Source organism: Triturus cristatus, chromosome 8 (genome assembly GCF_964204655.1).
Source record: "Triturus cristatus chromosome 8, aTriCri1.1, whole genome shotgun sequence".
NCBI classification, from domain to species: Eukaryota; Metazoa; Chordata; class Amphibia; order Caudata; family Salamandridae; genus Triturus; species Triturus cristatus.
Genome location: NC_140591.1, coordinates 379,487,779 through 379,505,016, shown reverse-complemented (window position 1 = coordinate 379,505,016; position 17,238 = coordinate 379,487,779).

The window sequence follows — 17,238 nt, the reverse complement described above, 5'->3', positions numbered from 1 at the left end:
GAAAAATATAATAATGTTTCATAAACAAAACAAGACCAAAATCATAACAGTCCAATTAGTAGAATCAGAGATATTGAATTTGGATTTTGCAAAAGAAAATTCGCCAAAAGGAGTAAAGCGACAAATGTGGATATATAGTTTTGCGAACCTGGACAAAGTCTTGCTGACTGCGATGGAGCCAGTTGGACCTGCTTAACAAAAGTAACTGAAATCCTGGTTTGTGGAGCATAACATGGACCTGTGTCAAAGATGCATTGCGTAGTCAAAGTGATACATCGGTACCGAGATGCAGTAAGGCTGCAGTGCAAGGGCCTGTTGTGTTGCTGTTGAAAATCCTGTTGACATGGTTTGGGGTGCGAAGTTTGGCGTCAAAGATGCATCTCAAAGTTGGGCACTGTGTCGGTTCCGAAGAGCTGTAGGGCTGCGATGCAAAGTCCAGCATCATCGTCGAGTCTCCAGTAATTGAGAGATGCGGGCCTTTACCGCAGATGCATTACACAGCATCTGTTCCAAAGGCAATGCAGGCTTCAACGTGGGTCTTTGCTGCCGGTCCAATCTATGCAGTAGCGGTGATGTGTCTGTTCTGCTCGGAGTTGCGCTGCCTAGCAGAGGAGATGCTTTGGTTCTGCTGGATCCACAGAGACTGGTAAGTACCTTAAGACCACTTCAAATGGTTCAGGACTGGGGTGGCAAAACGTGGCAGGGTAGACTCACAGATGGCAGAGTCCAGATTCAAGGTTGTTGGAAGCCTCTTATGTCATTGAGGCTTCAGATCAGGATGAAAGCCTACTAGCTCTTGGACTGACTACAAGTTCAGGAGATGCAGCTCCGGTCCATCTCACCCCGGCAAGAGGGCAGCAGGCAGCAGGTCAGCTAGCAAAGCAGGAGTCCAGTAGAATGTAGTCCAGCAGACAGGTAGTACTTCAGCAGAACAGCAATTCTTCTTCTGGGCAGAGTATCCACAGGTCCAGACGTGTACAGAAGAGTTGATATCTGAGGTTCAGTATTTATACTCAGGGGTACCTTTGAAGTGGGGGAGACGCATCTAGAGGTTTCCCTTTAAAGTCCCCAGGTATCCTGCTTCCCCTGCCCTGTGTCCAGACTATCTAGCCCTTTGTGTGGAGACAGGACACAGCCTATTCAGGTTTAAGTAGGCTGTGCCCAGAGCATCCCCCTTTCATTCTGCCAGTGATGACCTACCCAGACACACCTAAGCTTCCTATTGTGTGAGGCTATCTAGGAGGAATACATAAAGACCACTGTCAGCTACACCCAGTCATGTGACCAGAGACAGGCTGCAGGCATTAAATGGATAAGGCAGAAAAATGCCGCCTTTATAAAAGTGACCTTTCCAAATTGAAATTTAAAATCAAATTTCAACATAAGATAGTATTTTAAATTGTGATTCCAGAGACATCAAACATGAACTGGTTATCTCTTCCCATTTGGAAAAGATACTTATAAAATTTAATAAGTCAACTCCAGTCTTATCGTAAGGGAGGGATAGACCTTTCCACAACCAGGACATGTAAAACTTAAAAGTACACCTCAATTTTGAATATATTGCATCCTGCCCTCTGAGCTGTCCAGGGCTAAAGCTAGGAGTGACTTATATATATGTATATGTGAGAAAACCCTCTTGCTTCAAAACAAAAAGGTAGGAGTCGCACTCAGGATTGCAGGAAAAGAAAGGATTTAATGACTGACGCTTTTCAACCTCACGGTCTTTGTCATATATATTAAAAAGGAAGGTTTGGGCCTGGGAAAAAGCTTTTTTTTTATACACTCATAGGGGCTAAGAGGAGATTTAAAGGACCTGCGTGGACTGTCGCCCCAATATCTCAATATCTCAATCAAACTCACAAAAAGAGACCACTGATCCTACTGGTAAGTGTCCTAGGTGTGTGGGATGTGCTTACCATGCTTGAGGGGGGATTCCTTTTAAAGGACATTCCCCTCACACACCAAAGGAGTCATGCTTCATCATAGGGGTGCCTCCTCGTGTCAAGAGCCTAGCCATGATGCGGGCGACAACCCCCTCTCTACGAGGGAGGAGCTCAGGGGTGTTTTTTGTAGGAGAGGATGGTCCTAAAACCCTACGTGAGCGTGGTGTGTTTAAGGTAAGGTGAAGTGCTATGGTGAATGGTGGTTTAAAACTGCCTACAAGGTTAGTTTAAGACAAACTTTATTCTACTACCCTGCAACAGGATTAAAAAAAATAACTTGTGATGTAGCTGCCGACATTAGAGACAGCTGCATCCGAAAACTATCGACATGTTTTGGCCTATGGACCTATAAATGTGTTGTGGCCTTCGTCAGGATTAATTTGAAGCTACTGCGAAAATGGTGAGTATGTGAAGCAACAAAAGTGAAATAGAAAACAATGGACACCGGTATGAGATACTACACCAGTTGTCCTGTGCGGTAGATTAGTTGATGGAACCTGTAGTGAAATAAACAGATTGTGTTCCGTACCAATAGTAATGTGAGCAAAAGCATATAGCGCATGGTAAGACCGTAAAACACTAGACATTCCTAGATATTGCTTTTATCAAAACAGTCAGATAAAACAGTAAAAACACCCCAAAATATTAGTGAGTTGATGTTAATGCGAGGCTCACCTACAACAGTCAGGGAATATACCGCATCTGTCCTGGGCTATGAGCCAAAGGTACATGCGCCGACCATCCTAATGGATAGAGTAGTGGAGTTAGGGTCAAATGAAGAAAAGGGGACAGTGTGGTTACAGATAGCAAACAATGTGTTCAAGAGTATGAACACTAAAGGTAAAGTGTGAGCTGCCCTGCCAATCGCTGGGAGAAAAAAAGGGGGTGTGGCGAGGGGGGGAGGGAAGGGGAGGAAGGGGGGGTATAGTGGACAACTGCTCCGCAATGTGGGGTCAGTGCCAGTGGATGAGTTAGTACTGAAATTGTATCTCCAGGGGGGATACACTCTGTAGTTGTTAAGATGACGTGTGGAACAGTGTAGGAACCAATCAGAACAGGTCTATACTGACCACCTGATAACATTGAGTATGGGTATACAGAGGTACTCATGGCTACCCAGGAACAGGTTGGGATGGTGGTTCCTTCTCTGTGGGAGAGGGCACAACATCAAGGGGGACCCCATAATTTTAATGAGGTAGACTTCTGATGTCAAGGGCTGACAATGGGGGCTGCGCGTGAGGGGGCGTGTGTTAAGCCTTATGTATGTGGGGATGATTTGTGCAGTAAACCCTGCACTTAACATAATGGCCCGTGATGGCCAAATGGGGGTGCAGCATATAATGTGCAGTTAAGGTGGTAAACGTGCATATTATAGTACAGGTGAAAAAAGCGCCTGCAAGTGAGCGGGGGATAGCTAGAGACCCGCGCTATGCGGGCGTGTGGCATGCAGTATGCAGTGAAGACGGCAAAAGGGGCATATTATCGTACAGATTAAAGCCTACAAGTAGGCAGGGGATAGCAAGAACCACGCGCTGTGCGGGTGTGAGGCACGTAAAGTTCCGACTCACCGTTCGCACAGGGGCCGAAACCTCTCATAAATCGGAACTGCATGTAATGAAGGAGCGGGCTGCATGTTAGGGCCGTGATGGTGATGGTAAATTGTGTCAGATTGCAATGCACCTCAGTGGAGACGCGCTCACAGGACATGCCCTATAGTTAGCGGGAGAAACTGGCTAATAGACCGGTTGTGGCCGCTTGAAAAGCGGTCTGATCCGGAGTATAGCGCAAAACACTAACGTGCTGACACTTACCACTCCAGGCGAGGTGATCTACCACGCATGTCCACGGACAGCGGCGAAGGACTTGTGGAGCGTGACCGATTTAACCTCTTGAGTGCCCATGACGAGATGGTCTCGTCATGGGCCGCGGTTGCGCTGTGCCCATGACGAGACTATCTCGTCATGAACCCCGCCCGCTAATGAAAGGGCCGGCACAGGGCGGGGAAAGGGCGGGGCACTCAAGGGGTTAAGTAGGAGATCCCGTCAATGGCTTGCGTTCTAGGAGCAAGGGACGCTGGGAAATTTAGTCTAGCGGGACTCGATTTCCAAGTGAGTTTGGGGATATAGGGAAACGTAGTGTAAGAGACCGGATGGGAAGATCCAAGCTGAGAATCGACCCGGGAAAAATCAATGGGGTCAGGGGTTACGCATCAACAAGTGAAAATAAATGCAAAGGTGCAGTATGGTTCAACAGCACCATCAAGGTTGAGAGGTGCCAGTGATAGATGGCATGAATCGGAGCAAAAGGACCATGTCTACACACATGGCAATCTTGGTTATGAGTGAAAAGAAAAAAAGATGTATAGTACTCACTGAGCAAGAGTTTAGTAAGACGGAAGGGGAATGTAAGAGTGCATAGTCTCTAATTTGAGTGAAAAAAGACAGTGTCTGAGTCGTGGTATCTGCGTGGAACTCTAGATACGCAGACGGTGGTAAAAGTAATGTGCTCATATCTGGGATGGGACGCAAAATGCATCTGCGTAATCAATAGAGTTAAGTCAAGGCCAGCCAAGGGATGTCATCATTTAGCACAAGGTTAGATGTGTTCAACCAAAACACCTATCTTTGATCAATGCGCAAGAGTTGTTTTGTCAGGTTGGGTGTCGTGGCGCAGAGATTGGGTTTGTCAAGCACAATCCAAGCAAGGAAATCTGACGGATGGTGCATTTCTAGGAAGTGTTTGGTCAGCTTGGTGGTTTGTTTAGAGCATCTGATAGTGCTCTTATGTTCTTGTATGCGTGTGCTTACTTTACATGTTGTCATCCCTACATATCTAAGCCCGCAAGGACATGTAATGAGGTAGATAACCCTCTCACTGTTACAGTTTGTGTGGTGTCTTAACTCCCATGGTCGCCCCGTGCTGATGTCAATAATCTTGGTGGTAGTTGTTTGGGCACAGGCTGCGCAGGAACCACAGGGGAAGTGTCCTTGTGCGGGTGGGAGCTGCCATAGACTGTTACACCTCAGAGGTGGTTCTGGAGGGGGCCTGGTGTGGATTAAGCTGTCTCTTAAATTGCACCCTCTCTTAAAGGCAAATAAGGGTTTCTGTAGTGTGAGTTGGACTTTATTAAGGATGTTTCAGTTCCGCATGATCGATTTTTCCACTGTGCTTGAGAGGGAACTGAAGGTGTTGACACACACCAGTCTTGTCTTTGTTTGTCTGTGAGGAATATGATCCAACAAGGCATCCCTGTTATTGTTTAGTGCCTGTTGTGCTGATTTCCTGACAAGTGCGGCTGGATAATGTCTGCCTAGGAGATTGGCTCATAGGGTCGATGCGTCCTCGTTGTATTTGTCAACACTCGAGCAGTTTCGCCTAAGCCTTAAAAATTGGCTGAATGGCAGGTTGTGTCGTAGCTACCGAGGGTGGTGACTGTCATATTGGAGCAAGGTGTTACGCCCCATAGGCTTCTGGTACAGTTCAGTTTCAAGAACGCCTGCAGCATGAAAAATCAGGAGGTCCAAGAAAGCAAGCTTTTCTCTGCTATATTCGCATGTAAACCGGTGATGGTCATTGCGAGTATTGAGCCATTTGTGGAAGGAATGTATTGTTGAAGAGTCACCTCTCCAAATTACAAGAATTTCATAGATATATCTTCGCCGTAGAAGAATTTGGGCAAAGTATGGATTGTTGTTAGAAAGGACAACTTCTTCCTAAAAGACATGCATAAAGAGGTTCGCCAGGCTGGGGGCGAAGGTGCTCCCCATGGAAGAACCTGATAGCTGGAGATAGAGCTGGTCTTCGAAGAGGAAAACGTTTTCTTTCATCGCCATCATGGAGCATCTCATGAAGAATGGCAAAGGTGTGATGATATTTGGTGGATGAATTCTCAGTAGATGTTCAATAGTAGCATGACACCTTTGGTGGGTGAAGGGAACCATCCTTTAAAAGGGATCCCCCCTCAAGCATGGTAAGCACATCCCACGCACCTAGGACACTTACCAGGAGCACCCGTGGGCTCTTTTTGTGAGTTTGAAAAAGGTTAGTTTGCCAGATTGAAATTACAGTTTACAACTGTACACACATGCTCTGGAATGGCAGGCCTGAGACATGTTTAAGGGCAAATTAAGTGGGTGCACAATCAGTGTTTCAGGCCTACTAGCAGCATTTAATTTACTGGCCCTGGGCACATGTAGTGCCACAATTTTAGGGACTCATCTGTAAACTAAATATGCTAATTGGGTATAAGCCCATGTTTAGAGAAGAGAGAACAAGCACTTTAACGCTGGTTAGCAGTGGTAGAGTGCACAGAGCCTAAGGCCAGTGAAAATTAAGTCATGAAAAATGGAGGAAGGCAAAGGTTTGGGGGTAGACCACCTGAAGGCTGACAGGTCTAACAAGTGCTCTGAAGAGAACATTTGGAAGGGATTTATAGTGTTTAATTTAGGCAAATGCTTACTTGTATGACTTGTTTGATGGCGTATTTTGAATTTGAAATGTGCAAATATTTTTTCAAGTGAATCAAAGTATTGAAATATTTGTAATAGATAATACAGTGGTGTATTTTTATAAAAGCCTAATTTTTAATTTAGTTGAAATTTGTGGTGGGTTTCAGTTCTCGTCAGATTGGATAATTAGCCAGAATGGATAAAGATAGCAGCAAAGACCCCAAAAGAAGCAATGCTGAAACAGAGGAAAAGATTTTTAAAATAAATCTCTGTGAATTATGTGCCATATTCAGTATCAAAAGAGGAGTCTTTACAAAAATGTAGCCAATGACATTGGCAATTCAGTGGCATTCGCAATACATAATACCATGCCCATGCCCTCTGGTGAGGATAATGTCAAAAAGCTAAATCTTGGTAGTGCTCAATGAAGGTCAAGAGAATGAGGTGTTTGGTGATGGTTTAATTTTGCAGATTTTATGGACCAAACATTGATATAATGTCTCTATGAGTCCAAGGAAAGGGCAAAACAAAAGGCCTTTTTCTTACATAAACGAACCATGTATTGATGATATATACTATGATGACACGTTCTATGATAATGATGGTCTAAATATGGATAAAAAGATGAAAGTGGATAAATCCCAGGTGATAGTATTGGACACGGAGGGTAATCCAATGTTTGACATTACTTTGTTGCAAAATCTGAATCCATCAGCGTGGTTGTGGCCTAAAGTTGTTAATGAGTATGTTAGGGCCACATATATAAGCCCTACTGAGAGAGCCACAAGGGCCAAAATGAGGGTAGAGGGTCCCAGGCCTTCTATTTCTGAGAGAATGAAGATCCCTCTGATTCTATCTATATAAATAGCTACTTTCCACTTTTGATGGGGCCAGGACCTTAGGAAGGGGGTGAACAGAACATGGGCCCACTGCCAGGGCAAATAATTGGATATTTTAAGTCCATTGACCAGAACTTCATGGACAGATTCTCCCAAACTCAGGCTATGAGATTGGAGAAATCTCTTGACCCGAAATGCTTTAAAAGTGAGCACAAAGGTTAATTCGTTTTTTTAGACAATGAAAATTCCGGCCTTTCTTATGAGTGGAGAAAAGAGCTTTAGTTGAGGATTGACCCTAAACAATGGGAGCTGGCTAGTTCAGATGTTAACCTAAAAACATAAGGCTCTCTTTTTGTGATGAGTTCATAAAGGAAATTGATTAGTACATACATGCCTTTTCTTCTCTGGAAAAAGCCCATACCTTTCTAATGATGGTTTCTCCTAAAGCAGGCAGATACAGGGGGTCGCTTTGAGGGCCGCCATCTTTCTTCAGGCCCTACTTCTGCCACCAGTTCTGGTACTCCAGGCCTCTGTTCTATCACAGAGTAGAAGGGAAGGATGCCTTGGCTCCTGTGGTGGTCAAAACAAAGGGATGGTTGACACCAAGGTAAGAGCTATATCCTTCCTCTTACAAAAGTAGGTGGCAGGGTTGTCCTTTTTGCATAAGAATTGGAGAGCATTTTCAAAGATCCTTGGGTTCTGCAGACTGTAAGGGGTTTTAGATAGATTTCTATTTCATTCATTTTCAAAGCAGACTTCCCCAGCCAATGAGGTTCTCTCAGGAAGTAGCTTGGTTATCTATGATGGTTCAAGATCTTCTAGCGAAAGGGGCCATAGAGTTATGCAGCAGACATACCAGCGGTTTGCCAATAATATTTTTTTAATGCAGAAAAAGAGCAGGAAATTCAGACCAATTATAAATTCGAGAGACCTCAACCAGTTTCCTCTTTTTACCACCATTTGAAGAAGGAAGCAGTAATTTGTTTGAGGGATATTTTTCTGCAACGGGGCGGGATGGTACCTTTGGATTCAGAAGCAGCTTATTTGAGAGTGCCCAAATTTCCCACCCACAGAAGACATAACCAGTTTCTCTGGCAGAAACAAATGTACAGGTTCAGATCCCTTCCTTTTGGTCTTTCTTTAGACCAAAGTTGCTTCATCAAGCGTTTAAAGCCAGTGTTGTCAGCCCTCAGATTACAAGAGCTAAGCATGAGAGTATACCTGGACAACATAATATTTCTAGGTCAGGAAAAGGAAAAGGAGTTGTTGTTGGAACAAGTTGAGGAGCCGGTGAATTTGATTCAAACAAAAGTCAGATTTCATTCCTTCAAGAAAAAAATGATTTTTTAGGTTTCTTGCTAGACTCAGATAAACGGGATCTTATGCGACCAGTGGCAAAGCTGGAGACCACTAGGAAAGACCTGAGGGAACATTAACTCTGCCTCAGATCGCTCTCGGACCCTTTGCTAGTTTAGTGGATCTACATTCTTTATCAATCCAAGCAATATTCGTTCAGAGATTAATAATAAGACCTCTACAGAGAGGTCTAGCTTATTATCAAATTATCCCATTAGATTCACAGGCAAAGACAGAAATACACTGGTGGCTAGAGCAGGCCTGGAATGGGTGAGCCATTTTCCTCCTATACCCAGAACTTTTATTAGAATCAGATATAAGTCTGTGGGATTGGGGCACAATGTGTTGCCCTTTTCTACCAGAGGATGATTGTCCAAGATGAAGTCTAAAATGCACCTAAACTGTTTAGAGCTACTTGCAGACTCATTTGTGCTAAAAAGTCTAGTGAAACGCAAGGTGAAATGTGTGGTTCTCCTTCGTATGGACAATCTGACTGCAGTCAGATATATTAACAAGTTAGGGGGACACAGCAATACCTGTAGGGGAGTAAGCCAGGGCTCAATGGGACTTCTGTCTCCAAAGGGAAATATCTTTCCTATCAGAAGACCTTCTGGGTCCATCAAATGCACTAGCAGATTGGTACTCGAGAAACCTAAGACACAGCAGAGAGTGCGTCTGGATTGGCACATTTATTCAGCATCCTCGAGGAGATTTGGGGTCCACTCAGTATAGATCTTTTTGCTAGTAATTTAACAGCTCAGCTGGATATGTTTTTCAGCTGGAAGCCAGACCCAAAGCAATGTATCTTGAGAAAAGCAACATATGCTTTCCTTCAAGATTGGCCACCTTCTGCCATGATCTTCAGATGACTAGCCCAAATTTGCAGGCAATCAGCAGAAGTGTCAATGGTGACACCTCTGTAGATGAGGAGTCAGGCTTGGAACCCGGCTCTGTTGGAACAGTCTGTGTTTTGACCTGTCCTTTTGCCAGGGCTCCTAACAATGTTGAGTCCATATAGCTGCGAGTAGAATATTGTGTTACAGCAAAGCTACGCCTGATTCCATGGAACCTTTCAGAATGCTCACTGATGTGCCAGGATTTTCAAGCACAGTTTTCATAGTCGCTTTCCATGTTTGTTTTTTGGCAAGCAGTGTACATATGGTTTAATTTAGGCTATTCATTGCTTATCATCAACTTTGAGAGTTTATCCCATGACATACTCTGATAGTACCTGTTTTTTTTTTTTTTATTAAAGTTTTATTGAAATTAACACAAAGTTACATACTGTAACCAACAAAACAAGCCAGCAGTGTTATAGCCTCGTTACACTTGTGGTACATGCCAAAACAGTCGTGCGTATACATCCTTATCTGTGGGATTTCCCGTCACCATGATAGACACTCTGATAGTACCTAGTTAATCTCATATTACAGTTACCCCTGATGGTCTCCCTGAAATGCATTGGGTCTATGATGACACTGATATTTATTGTGAAATTGGAATTGTCACATGCTGCATATACAAGTGTTGAGCAGCACTGCATATGAACTTGGAATACTAATGCAATCAAGCCTTCAACAAAGAAACAATTGAAGCTTTTGATACTATTGTCACGGTTTAATACTGTTAATTTTTATTTATTTTGGCAGCCTACGGGCCAAAACGTTGTGCGTCCTGGGTCTGGTTGACTGTCCAGCCACCAGCTTTTGACTTTTGGATATTGACATATTGCTTATAATTGCAGAACAAAATGTGAAGTTTTTTAATGTTTTATTTATATTTCAGAGTGCATTCTATTATGTATATCACTTCTATCAAAAGGTTTATTTTGCCAGGTCGAATTGATAGTTTACAACTGCACTCCTACTGGAACGGCAAGACGGAGACATAATTTTAAAAGCTACTTAAGATGGTGGCACACTAATTGTTGCAGGTCCACTGCTAGCAATTAATTTACAGCCCCGGGGTACAAGTTGTATTACATTACTTGGGACTTATAAGTAAATTGAATGTGCCAATCAGCTTTAGCTCAATTCTACCATGTTTTAAGGGGTGAGCACAAGCACATTAACACTAGTTAACAGTGGTAAAGTGCAGAGAGTCCTAAATCCAAGAAAAACTAATTTCAGCAACAAGAAGAGATAGGAAGAAAGGTTTGGGGAAACCCCTTAATGACTGACAGGGCTAACATAGGGGTAGCAGCTTCTACTGATGACATACACACTGAGGGGTAAGAGAAGAATGAGAAATTAACTCTGTGATGCCATTAGAGGACAAAGGACATGTGATGTTACGTTTGCTATCTCTAGCATTTAGTGAAGTGAAGAAAATGCAGCTTTAATGGGAGTTGCTGCAGGCAGTGATGGCAACATATCCAAGAGCCAACAAGGAGATAAAAGTAGTGGGAAGAGGCTAGGCAATGACATAAGGCAATGTTCAATGTAAGAAAGTGTCAGTAACACGTTGAGAGAGAGTTAGGGCATGGCACCAGGGAATAAATAAATGCCAATGTTTAAGCGAAGATAGACACTTAGGATAAATCGGCCATTAAAAAAAATATAACCAGCAATTATTTTCAGTTATGAATTATTGTTTAGATGAATGTTGCTCTGCAGCTAGTTCTTTTTTATTTAGGAGAGTGTGATTGTGACAACTCTGTGAAGGGCAAGCAGTTGGTCAAAGTTTTCTACAGACAGAGCCAGTTGATGTGCCTCTGCCGGAAACCTGTTGGTTTGCACTCCCCTAAATTAGGTAGGTGAAATCCAGTTTAACGGAGTGCTCAAATGTTGCTTTTTGGATGTTGTCTATACCTGGAATGTCTAATAATCCCGATCATAGTATTTAGTCATAAAATTGGCACTGCACATATTCAGGATGGTAAAATCAGGTGAGCAATTATGTTGTGCATAGAGGTGTCTGAGAACAATATCAATAAAACATACATGCACATAAGATCTGGAATAGTAAGATATTTGAATAAAAACATTTAATTTGATGCTTCTGGAATACTTTACCGTTTGTGCAGATGTCTTTTTTCTACAGTGGGGAAAAAAGAACATTTAATACACACAAGGGTAAGAAACATAATTAACTGTAGCTTACTTAAAATACTGTAACATGCCCTTTTACGAAAATCTCTGCACATTATAACCCTAATATACACCAGTTACCAACGCAAGTTAGATTAGATTCCAGTGGCTTTGATGGGCACATGCAGCATTGAAGAACAAGCTACTTACCTCTGGTAATGCCTTATCTGGCAAAGACTATCTCTAGCCACAAATTTCTTATCATAGAATTATTTTCAGGTGTCAGACTGGATCCAGAGATTTGCAAGCAGTACATACGGGGTACCTATATAGGAGCCACCTCGATGCACTGACGTCAGTTCATTTTGGACTTTTCACACAAAGAGCAAGGTGACACTATGAAGACTGACCACTGGTGTGAGTTTCTTGGACCCTTCGTAAGAGGAAACCCTCATCCTTTAATTAGGTTTCAGAGCGGGAAGGATGGTAAAGTTGGTAAGGCATCTGAGGCTAGATAGAGTCTCTACCAGATAAGGCATTACGGAAGGTAAGTAACTTGTTCATCTGATAGAGACTTCTAGCCACACAACCTCTCAATAAGGCCACTCACTCACCCATACAAGCACTCACACACTCACTCACACAACCACTTACATACCCATTCACACATTCATGCCAGCACTCACACATCCGCACACTCACCCATATATCCATTCAGACAGAACCTTCCTCTACAATACAGCCATTCACACACCAACTCACTTAACCAAACAGCCACTCAAACAGTCACTCACTCACCCAAAGAGTCAATCAGGTGGGTTTTAAAACATGACTACTCACCCGTAAGGGTCTCAAGGTGCTGGAGTTTTGGCAGTGATTGCCTGAGGTGGAAAGGCAGTATTTGCCGTGAGGTAGGTGAAGGATCTTCCTCCGGCCGTGATCTTGCGGTTACGTGGGATGGTAGCCAGGACCATATTGGCAGATGTGTAGCATGTGGAAGCAGAATGATGAGACGGTGTTGATCTGGGGGCTAATGGTGAGCAAGGAGTTCAGTATGATGCTGAGGTTCTGTGCGTGGTCTGTGGGTGTAGGGGGGGTCCAAGTGCTGTGAACAACCAGGAGTTATCCCAGGCGGAGGGGGTGGAACTCATGATGAGGGCTTCAGTCTTCTCTGTGTTGAGCTTGAGGCAACTGTTCTTTATCCAGGTGGCGACAGCCTTCATCCCACCATGAAAGTTGTTCATGCCGACTGTGCGTTTGTTGGTGAGGGAGAGAATCTTCAGCACAGGAGACGATGTTGAGTCTGGGGTTCCTGACAATGGCTGCGGACGAGGCCATGTAGATGTTGAAGAGAGTGGGGCTCAAGCAGGAGCCCTGGGACACTCTGCAGCTGATCTCTTTGGGTTCAGGGTGGAACGGTGGTAGTCTGACTCTGTGTTCGGCCTGTGAGGCAGGAGTGGATCCATTCCAGGGCTTTGTTGCGGATGCCAGCATCGTGGAGTCTTGTGAATTGGGGACAGTAAGATACAGTATCGAAGATGTGGCCGAAAGGTCCAGGAGGATAAGGGATGCAGTTTCGTCTGAGTCCCGGAGGGTGCGGACATCGTGTGTGGCAGTGAGGAAGCAGAATCGTGCTGTGTTTGCTTCTGAAGCCGGATTGGGAGAGGTCCAGGATGTGGCTCGTTTCGATGAACTCTGAAAGTTGAGCATTGATGGCCTTCTCGATGACCTTGGCTGGGAATGGAGGAGGAGAGATGTTCTTGAGGTCCATTGGGTGTGCCACTTACACACCCAGTCACTCACTCATACAGCCGTTCATACACCCACTCACTCACTCTCCCATAAATTCACTTACACAGCCACTCAACTACCCATACAGCCACTGACCCACCTACTCACTCACCAATATAGTCACTCACACAACCACTCACTCACCCACACAGCTACTCACATACCTACTTACCCACCCATACAGATACTCACACACCCATATAGGCACTAAGATACCCACTGACACATGAATACGCAGTCACACAGCCACTCACATAGTGTTAGAAATAGTCTCACTCATTAGTAGTACAGAATGTTCACTATTTAACTTTTGAATCAAATTCATTTATATGTTTAATACTCATATTATGTTATGTTATGCTATGGACCTTTCATATAGCGTGCATTCACTAACAGGTCTCTCGTGGCTGGGTTAATGAGCTGTCACCTAGTCCAGTGCTTAACTATATGCTTGAGAGAATAGCCATGTTTTCAACATCCTTCTAAAGCACACATAATGTTCTGCTTATCTGATTGCTATAGGGAATGAGTTCCAGATCTGGAGACCTAGAGTAGAAAAACATGTTCCTCCCAGCCTCTTATGTTGAATCTCGGTACCATTAGAAGGCTCATTTGGGCTGACCAAACTGTGTTTCAAGGAGTGTTTTTGGATTCTTGTGGATATGTACTCAGTGCCTTTGCTGTGGACTTAAAGATGATACATCCTGTTTTAAATATAGTTCGCTGAGCCACTGGGAGCCAGTGTAGCTTCTTTTTAAAAAAAAACTTTATTTGTAATTTTAAACACCTTTTCCATTACAGTAGCCATTATGTTGTTACATAAATGCATCAATTGAGAAACAGTGTGAGTACATATCGAGATCACAAACAACTATTCATTTCCTCTGCAAGTTGACAACTTTCGCATCAATAGAGCCCACATGCCTATCACATATACAATGCAGATTGAGATACACTATTGAATTGTACTATGTTCTTGCTTTCGCTGTGTTCCCTCTCAATGTGTGTCACATATTAATTATCCGAACCATCCTGCTGTATTGATGAAGCAGCCATGGCCTCCGGTATATCCCTCCACGTGTCTACCTCAGCATCCTCAACCGTTGCAGCTTGCCGCCTGAGATACATCTTATAAGGTTCCCAAATATCACGTTGTTTACATCTTATTGGTCTAAGGGCATTAGAATTTTCAGATTGGGAATTACAATAGGATAGATCAGTAAGCCACTCCGTGAGAGTAGGCAACGGCCCCTTCATCCAATGCATGGCTACTCTCCGTTTTGCTAACATTCCTAATGCGATGAGTCTGCGGGAGGCCCTGGGCAACACTTTATCATAGCCCAGCAGGGCTACTAAGGGTGTTCTTTCTAAGGGGGTTTCAGCTATATCTTGCAATGCGCCAATTACTTTCTACCAGAACCTCCCAACACCCTGGCAGTCCCACGCCAAGTGAACAAAATTGGCCCCAGCCATCTCACATCTCATACAGTTGTCATCCTCCCTGAGGCTGTATTTGCGCATTCGAACTGGTGTACAGTAAACTCTGTGGATATATTTGAAATGGATTAAGAAATGTCTGGCGTTTTGTGAAACAGAATTTGTTATTGTGTAACAGTACGACCATTGTTCTTCCTAGATGTCCATACTGAGTTCTTTCTGCCACTCCTGGCCGATCTTCATCGGGTTTAACTTGCCCTCTTTTTGTGCGTGTGTTTATAATGTGGCTATGCCTCTCTGTGGGGACTGGGCTCTCAGAAGGTATGCAAGTGAGGTGAACTCTCACAGCTCTGTAAAGTCATCATCCGATAGGGTACACAATGCCTGTCTAACTCTGTGGTAGTGGTACCCGAGTAGAGGGTGAGTGTCTGGAGCCATCGTCTGAATCTGCTCCCACGTTTGAACCTCGCCGTTGATAAACAGGACTCCCATAGTCTGTATGTTTAGTGTGTGAAGTGCCTGCATAACCGCTCTATCATCCTTTAGTGAGAACCAGCTGCACCATCCTAATGGCAGTGTGGAAGTGTATAGTAGTGGAATTCCCTGCAGCTCCGCCACTTTATGTAGCTGACTGCTAGTGAGTAATGATATTTTCTCTTCTGTCTTGTGAGTAAAGTCTGTGGGAGAGTGAGTGAATGCACTGCTCCTCTTTCCAAATTTAAGTGCAGTAAATTAGGAGGACCATGTAACCAAGCTTGCACATGGATTTCTTGCGCTGCTCTATAATATGTCTCAAAGTCTGGAGCATTGAGGCAACCGACTGATAAGGTTTTGTCCGAATAGCCCATTGCACCCTTGGCTGTTTACCAGCCCATGCAAGCCTAATAAGCTGAGTGCGAATGGTATGAAACAGTGAGTTCAGGAGTAAAATTAGTATATTGATAAAGGAGAACATGAAGCAAGATAGCACTATCATTTTCATAATAGCTATACGCCCCAGCAGTGACAACAGCAATTTAATCCACTTGACCACCATATCTGTAAGGTGAAGAAATGCCCTGCCGTAGTTTTCACGAACCACTATCTCTGGGTCTGTGTGAATTTGTATTCCAAGATATCTCACAGGCTCTTATGTCCACATTAAAGGATAATCAAGCGGCACCTGCTGACATGTGGCGGCCGTCAGGGGAAATATAAGATTTGGACCAATTAATTCGCAGACCCGAATGGCTGCCAAATCTTTCAACCTCTTGTAGTATTCAGGATCTCTGATGTACAGCAACTTGTCGTCAGCATATTAGGAAATCGTCAAGTTATACTGCGAGGATCGTATGCCTCAATGAGAATGATATTCACGAATAGCACATATTAATGGCTCGGCCACCAATGCATATATTAACGGGGAAATGGGACAGCCCTGTCTAGTACCCCTTGTGATTGCAATTGGGGCAGAGGTCATGCCATTAACACATATTCAGGCCGAGGGTTTTGCTTATAGCACTTCCACCAACTTTATGAAGACTTCACCCACCCCCACCCACTGCAACACTGCCATTAAAAAGCTCCATTCCACTGAATCGAATGTCTTCTCTGCATCCCTGAAGACAGCCGCGGGATGAACTCTGGGGTCGATTTGGGAGATTGCACAGAATAATGTACGTGTATTACTTGCTAAAAACCTCCCGGGGGAAAAAACCTAATTGCTCTGGGCCAACCAGACCAGGTAGCAGTGGGGAGATCATATTTGCTAAAATGTTGGCAAAAATGTTTGTGCCAGTGTTAAGCAGTGATAATGGCCCATATGAGGAACATAGCATGGGTGTCTTGTTGGGGTTTAATAGAGTGACCAGTATGGCTTCGTGCATCATTGGCGGCATGATCCCTTCTTTTGTCATTTCCTCAAATAAATTGACTAAGTCTGAAGAACCAGAACCTTTTGGGCCTGGCGGTGCAGGGTACGCCCAAAGTCTCCGGAGTTCACCTGCTTCGCTACACAGAGACACGGGACACTCTGTTGGCGTTAGAAGATCAGATTTATTTAGCTGCAGCTAGTACAGTTATCCTAGAAGTACACAGAGTAGGTTCTCAGGAGACTGCCACTTCACTCTGTGGCGCAAAGTGTTAAATACTATACAAGGTTCGGACATTTTGACCCAAAGCCCTCCCAGAACATACAAGAAAGAGCCAATAAGGAAAGTAGAAAACAGGATGGAACCAATGGGAAAAGTTGGAAAACAAAAGTGTCAGATGACTCGAAGAGACCTCTCCTCCAACTATGTTTGTCACCCCTCCCTCAAGCTAATTCATTAACAGATTCATAACTAACTTGCAGGTGGCGAGATACGTTTGTGTGTGTTGGAGGACAATTGTGAAACGAGAGAATGCTAGCAGG